Source organism: Pongo abelii, chromosome 2 (genome assembly GCF_028885655.2).
Source record: "Pongo abelii isolate AG06213 chromosome 2, NHGRI_mPonAbe1-v2.0_pri, whole genome shotgun sequence".
Classification (NCBI taxonomy): domain Eukaryota; kingdom Metazoa; phylum Chordata; class Mammalia; order Primates; family Hominidae; genus Pongo; species Pongo abelii.
This window is the reverse complement of record NC_085928.1, coordinates 74,870,203-74,877,213: the sequence shown is the minus strand read 5'-3', so window position 1 is coordinate 74,877,213 and position 7,011 is coordinate 74,870,203. Positions and strand designations below refer to the sequence as shown.

At 37.0% G+C, this 7,011-nt stretch overlaps 1 pseudogene; it reads right to left on the bottom strand.

The window, feature by feature from the left end:
* Window positions 1-540: 540 nt before the first annotated feature.
* Window positions 541-4,433, bottom strand: LOC100452917 (polyribonucleotide nucleotidyltransferase 1, mitochondrial-like; annotated as a pseudogene).
* Window positions 4,434-7,011: the final 2,578 nt, after the last annotated feature.

Here is a 7,011-nt window from a genome sequence, read left to right as displayed (position 1 = left end):
ATTGTATTATTAAAAGTGTATCAGATTAGCTCCCTCAACTCACTATGTCTAGTAACCGTTGTGAAGAAATAGGCACTGGCTTTGAATATGGCCTGTTCCAGTTTGTGAACAGTTGTAGGCAAGTAAAGTTTTTGGGCAAAGAGGTGAGCTGTAGGATGACTGAGGGTAAATTGTCACTACTGTATATAAAGAAGACAAATGAGATGTAGGAAGATATCTGTTATAACAACATATATGACATATATCTAAGTTTTTCATATATTTCAGAATTATAGAAACAAAAGTATGTAATATTTTCTAAGATGTATGATGACTTACTTTTAATAATATTTCTTGATTTATAATGTAAATAAGATTAAATGAATATGGGTTACTCTTGAATTTAAAAATTGGCATATGTAAATGAGCATTTTAATACAAATAATTAGAATATATTCATACTGTATATACACCTACACAATGGAAGATACTACTAAAATTTTGCTCTATAGCACATTACCCTAGAAAAAATAGAATTTTAGAATTCTCTTTAAAAAAAAATCACTGAGAATGATTAGATGATGACTGTGAAATAGGTTCTCCCATTACAATACTACTTCTGTCATTCAAAGTTCTGACAACAGTTGTAGCTGAAGACTGAAGCACTTTATGAGAAAGCCTCGTTCTTCCATCAGCTGGGTCACATCCAAAGTATTTCACCTGAATTTCTGGCCAACTTCTAATCCTAGGGCAGTAGGATGTTTAATATTTCGTTGATCAAGTTGTGTCTTAAAAAGCAGTACCAAAATCATATTTGGATATAATTTTACCATTACACCAGTATCTCTGCTTTCAGTTATTGTGGCGGTATACACTGCTCCAAATTCTAATTGCTGCTCCTGATCATCCTTGCAGATTTCAGCAATGAAGTCTCTTGCCTCATGCATAGCACTGGGTGTTGGTGCAAATATAGAAAACGTTTCTTCATCCACCTGACTAATAGTTACAACTGCTTCAGCCTGAAGTTTTTTAAGTTATATCCACCTGGTCCAACAAATTTTTCTCGTTTTGATAATGGAACCTGAACAGTTTCTACAACAGGTCCATTTTCTTTTCTAGATGCTTGAGGTTTTGAAATAGTTTTGTTCATGATCTGTAAAATCTCCTTTTTGCCACTGAAGCTTGTTGAATAGCCTCCATTACAATTTTCATTGGTATTCCAGGTAATTTAATATCAGCCTGTAATGCAGTTATTCCTTTATTAGTGCCAGCTATTTTGAAGTCCATGTCACCATTCTAATCTTCAATTCCCAGAATATCTGTTAGCAAATGATAATCTTCTATTTCGCCCTTCTCAAGATCGGTTTTGATGGCCAATCCCATTGCTACACCTGTGACAGCAGATGAAATTGGAACCCCTGACTCCATTAATGCTAAACTTCCACCACATGCAGATGCCATAGAAGATGACTCATTTGACTCTAGGACTTCAGATGTAACTCTTATGGCAAAAGGAAAATCTTTGGGAATAACAGGATATAAAGCTTTCTCAGCAAGAGCACCAAGCCCAAGTTCTCCTCTATTTATACTGGTGACTTTGACAACTTCCTTAGTTGCATAAGGAGGAAACTCATAGTGCATCATGAAATTTTTATCTTTTATCCCATTTATAGCTGTTATAACTCGATCCAACTTAATACTGGATTCTAATGAATCAAATATAACAGTACAAAGCACCTGTGTTTGTCCTCTTTGAAATAATTCTGATCTATGAAGGGTTTTAAACATATCTACCTCACAACTTATATTCCTAAGTAAAGTCAAATCCCAACCATCACATCTTTTGTATTCATTCAAAATAATATTTCTAAAAACTTCCTTTGCAACAACATTGAAGGATTCTATTATTTCATATAGATCGACCTCTGGAAATATTTCTTTTAGTTGTTCCTCTGTATCTAATCTTATTTTGTTAACAGCTTCATCTCTGGAAATTTTATCATGTTCACAACCTGTAAAAACTGCATAGAGTCTCTCCATAATGAGTTTATGAGAATGTTTCACAATCTCTGGTGAAGGGGTAAATAACTTCTGAGGTGTCCTCTTCATAACCCCAATTTCTTTTACCAACTGCTGGATGCCCTGAATTATTTGTTGGGTATATTTCACTCCCACTTTGATAGCGTGGCAAAAGTCCTGCTCTAAAATGTTCTCTGCAGAGGCTTCCAACATGACAATCTGACTTTTAGGTGCTCCAGCAACCACTACATTTAAAGTACTAGAAGCCATTTCTTTTCTTGTTGGGTTAACAACACATTCTTCATCAGTCATTCCTATTCATACTGTCCCAACAGGTCCATTCCAAAGAATATCTGATAATAAGAGGGCTACAGAGGCACCATTAATTGCTAGGACATCAAGCTCATTAATACCATCTACTGCTAACAGATTACACAGAACCTATATATCACAGAAGTAGCCAGCTGGAAAGATAGGTCTAACTGAACAATCTATTATTCAACATGTAAGAATTTCTTTATCAGAAGTACTATTCTCTCTTCTCAGAGGGTTTGTGGGAATTCTACCTGCTGCAGCAGCCTTTTGTCTGTAGTCAACCACCAAAGGCATAAACTGGGAAGGTGAAGGTTTTGTTTTACTGACCCCTGTGGCCATTACTGCAGTGTCACCTGACTGTACTACAGCAGAGCCACTTGCAAATCTGGCCAGCTTTCCAGAGGATATTTCTAATTTCCTGTTGCCCAAGTCCATGGCCACAGCTCGAGACCCTGTGCTACTCAATAGTGCTCGCACCTGCAACTGGATGAGTGCCCGATCCCACCCTGGCAGACAAAAGGGACCATCGCTCAGCGGCCAGAGGCAGAGGCTCAGTGAGGTCTTAGCTTCCTCCTGTTATCCTCTGTAGCAATGCCTTAGTGTTTCCTTCACAGCACTTATTACAATTTGTAGTCATTTGCTGATGGGATTATTGGTTATTATCCCTCATGAGTCTCACAGCTAAATGACAGCAGGGATCAAGTCTGTCTTCCTCCCTCTGTCACAACTGTATCTGGCACCTAGCACATACAAGGCATTTGATAAGTATTCTTTAACATAATGAAAATGAAGTACATTTATAACACTATTCTTTCTACCCAAAGAGAACAAAAAGATTATGGACTTCCATTCTGTGTCAACATATTCAACAGGATAGAAGAAATAACACAACTGAGGGTTGCAAAACACTGAAAGTTATCAATGCTTATTCTCTAGAGATCCTTGTTAAACAATGTCCCATCCATCAAGGGTGAATTAAATTTGTCCCTGGCTTGAGGACAGAATAAGAAGACTTCACCCGGCTCCTTATAAACTTATAATTTTATGAAAAATCCATAAGCTCTCATCTTTCCAGCACTCTGATAGCGAGGTAATTACCCTTTTAATGAAAAAGGAAGCCTTTTTATATCTATCCCCACTGAATTATGGACCTCAAAATTGAATTGGAATCTAATAGACATCAAGCACAACTACCTGCCAGTTCCTAACAAGGATGAGGGGAAAAAAAAAAATAGTGATATCTGGGGAGGCAAAGGGCAGTGTGACAGGGTGTCCTTCCTGCCTTCTCTGATGACACTTTGCTATCAACACCAGTTCTGCCTTTTGTGCCTTACTCAGTTTGTGAGCCAGTCTGCAACAGCAGAAAAGTCATTAGTCACCCTTCCCTATCTGTTCCATGGGCTCTGAAATGAAGCCCTGGTTCAGGTTCCCATTTAGGTGTGACTTTCTCCATTCCTACTATGTTGACCTTAATCAAAGGGCTGGTCTCAGTCCTGACAACACGTTCAGATCCCACACTGCACTAGCCCTGCTCTAGAATCTCAATCTATTTTCCCAGTGTCCTAAGACCTGTCAAAGCCCCTGTCACCAGCCTCTTCCACTACTGACTGAGCTCTTACATCGAAGGACTAATTAATGGAACCACAACACCAATACCCCACATGAATTGCGCCTGGAGCCCACAATCCATACTCCTTCCCCATGCTCTTTCAGTTTATCGATGCTGTTTAATTATCAGTAGTGGCTCAGATTAAGCCCTAAACATCTAGCTACCCCGTTCCACAGCCAAGACTGTTACTCCCACTCCTCACTCCCAGGTCTTGCCTAACTCCCCCCATTTCAGATATTTTATAGCTGAGTCTCTCCAAGTTATCACTCACAGCTAAATTCACACTTTTACTTGGTCTCTACATTTTATTCCTTTGTGATCTCTTTTTATGCAATTGCCAGTTTAGAGACATAATCTTGTAAACCTTTACCTTCTGGACAGTAGCATTGGAAAGTTCATTACTTTCAGTTATGATACAACAGCGAGTGACAAACGCAGCTTCGGAAAGCGGAAAACTTCTTTCTCCTTGAGAGTCTCTGCACAACTTTCCATATTTGGAACCCAAGGACATTTCCTTTCTCTCTCTGGTAACATGGAGTACAGAAAGGTTACATTAGCTAATAAAAGCCCTCTGCTGACAAAAGATGCATTTGAAAACTCACTCGAAAAGGGAGCTCTGTCGATAGCTTTATTAAAATAAAATGCCACATCTTTGTGAAGTTAAAAGTCTCTGGATTGTGGTTAAAAGTCTGGTCTGCTCCTTATACAATGGAAAGTCTTTCAAAAGCCATGTGTTTCTTAAGCTGGCCTCACCATGCATAACAGCTAGAATATAAACCTAGACTCTCGCCGCCCATCTATCTTTTCTTTTCTGTGTCATGTAGAGGTTCCCATGAGAAGGAAAGATCTTCAGAATAAGATGAGAGATAGCTTTTATAAGAACAACAAATGATAGAAATTATGGAAATCATGATATTGAAATAATTTCTTCCAAGTTAAAACATCAGGTACATTTTTGCTTATCAGATAGGCAAGAATACTTAAATTTGAATGTTGGTCAGAATTCAAGGAAATGTTATTCCCACATATGTTGCTAGAAGAGTAGTACATTCGTACAGCCTTTCTAATGGGCATTTTGATAGTGTACATTAAAGTGTGAAATGCAGATATCCTTAAACTCAGTGATTCCTCTTCAAGGTATGCTATATACTTGCACATGTGTAGAAAGCAGCCTCTACACGATACTCATTGCAGCATTGTTCATTATAGTAAAAATATTGAGACTCATCAAAATGCCTATCATCACGGGAATGATCTATGCACATATATGCAGCAATTTAAAATAATGAGGAAGACTTACACTACAACGACCTAGGAAGATATCTACACAACAATACAAACAGCATAATCCCACATGTATTAAAAAGAGAAGCCAAGGCCAGACATGGTGGCTCATGCCTGTAATCCCAGCACTTTGGGAGGCCACAGTGGGTGGCTCACCTAAGGAGTTCGAGACCAGCCTGGCCAGCGTAGTGAAACTCCATCCCTACTAAAAAAAATACAAAAATTAGCCGGGTGTGGCGGCATGTGCCTGTAGTTCCAGCTACTCATGAAGCTGAGGCAGCAGAATCGCTTAAACCCGGGAGGCAGAGGTTGCAGTGAGCCGAGGTCGTGCCACTGCACTCCAGCCTGGGTGACAGTGCAAGACTCTGTCTCAAAAAAAAAAAGAAACCAAGTTAAATCTTTATGTATAAAAATATATGCACAAAACAAATATATATTTATTTAAATGTACATAAAAATGTTGTGAATAAAATATTTGCAAATTATATATCTGATAAAGTTGGGAAGAAAATATTTGTAAATAATTATCTGATACGTGATTTGTGAATATATATTGTTCACAAATAGCTGATTGCATATATAATGTATATATTTATAAGTCATATATATCTAATAATCATATATCTGATATATCTCTAATAACATATACAAATATCTATATATATATTTGTAAATCACATATCATAATATATAAAGAATGCTTACAACATAAAAAAGGGCAAATAACACAGTTAAAAAAAAACAATAGGTTTAAATATTTCTCCAAGGAAGATACACAAATTTCCAACAGGCACATTAAAAAATGCTTAAGATTATTAGTTACTGGGAAAATGAAAGTCAAAATCACAATCAGATAGTACTTCGTGCCCATTAAGATGCTTATGGCCAAAAGGACTGACAATATAACAAATGGCGACAAGGATGTGGAAAAGTTGGAATCCCCATACTTTACTGATGGGAATGTAAAATGATGTAGCTCCTGCAGAAAACAGTTTGGCAGTTCATCAAAAAGTTAAATATAGTTACCATATCATCCATCAATTTCATTCCTAGATATATATCAAAGAGAATTAAAAACAGGCATTTACATACTTATACAATAATATTCATAAAGCATTATTCATAATAGCCAAAAATTGAAAACAACCCAAATGTCCATTAATTGATAAATAAATAAAATATGGTATATATACAATAAAATATTATTCTGCCATAAAAAGGAATGAAATACTAACATATCTACAAAATGGATGATCCCTGAAGACATTATGTTAAAATGACACAAGTCAAACACAAAACACTTTTCATATGATTCCATTTATATGAAATGTCCATAAGAGGCAAATCCATAGAGACAGAAAGTAAATTAGTGGTTGCCAGGGGCTGAGGAGTGGGAGGAATGGGAAATGACTACTAAAGGAATGATGAAAATATTCTAAAATCAAATAGTTGCACAACTGTGTGAAAACACTAAGAACCACTGAACTGTACATTTTTAAAGAGTGAATTTTATGGCATGTGGATTATATATCAATAGAGCTGTTATTAAAAAATTAATAAAAGGTCTTGAAAAGTACCTACCAAGCCAATAACAGTGGTTACGTGGAGAAAGGAAATTAATATATTTTTAAGAGTAAGAATAGATTCACATACCCTGGGCAATATGGTGAGACCCTCGTCTCTACAAAAAATAATTTAAAAGTTAACCAGGTATAGTGGAGCACACCTATAGTCCTAGCTCCTCAGGAGGCTGAGGTGGGAGGAGTTCAAGGCTGCAGTGAGCCATGATTGCACCACTGCACTCC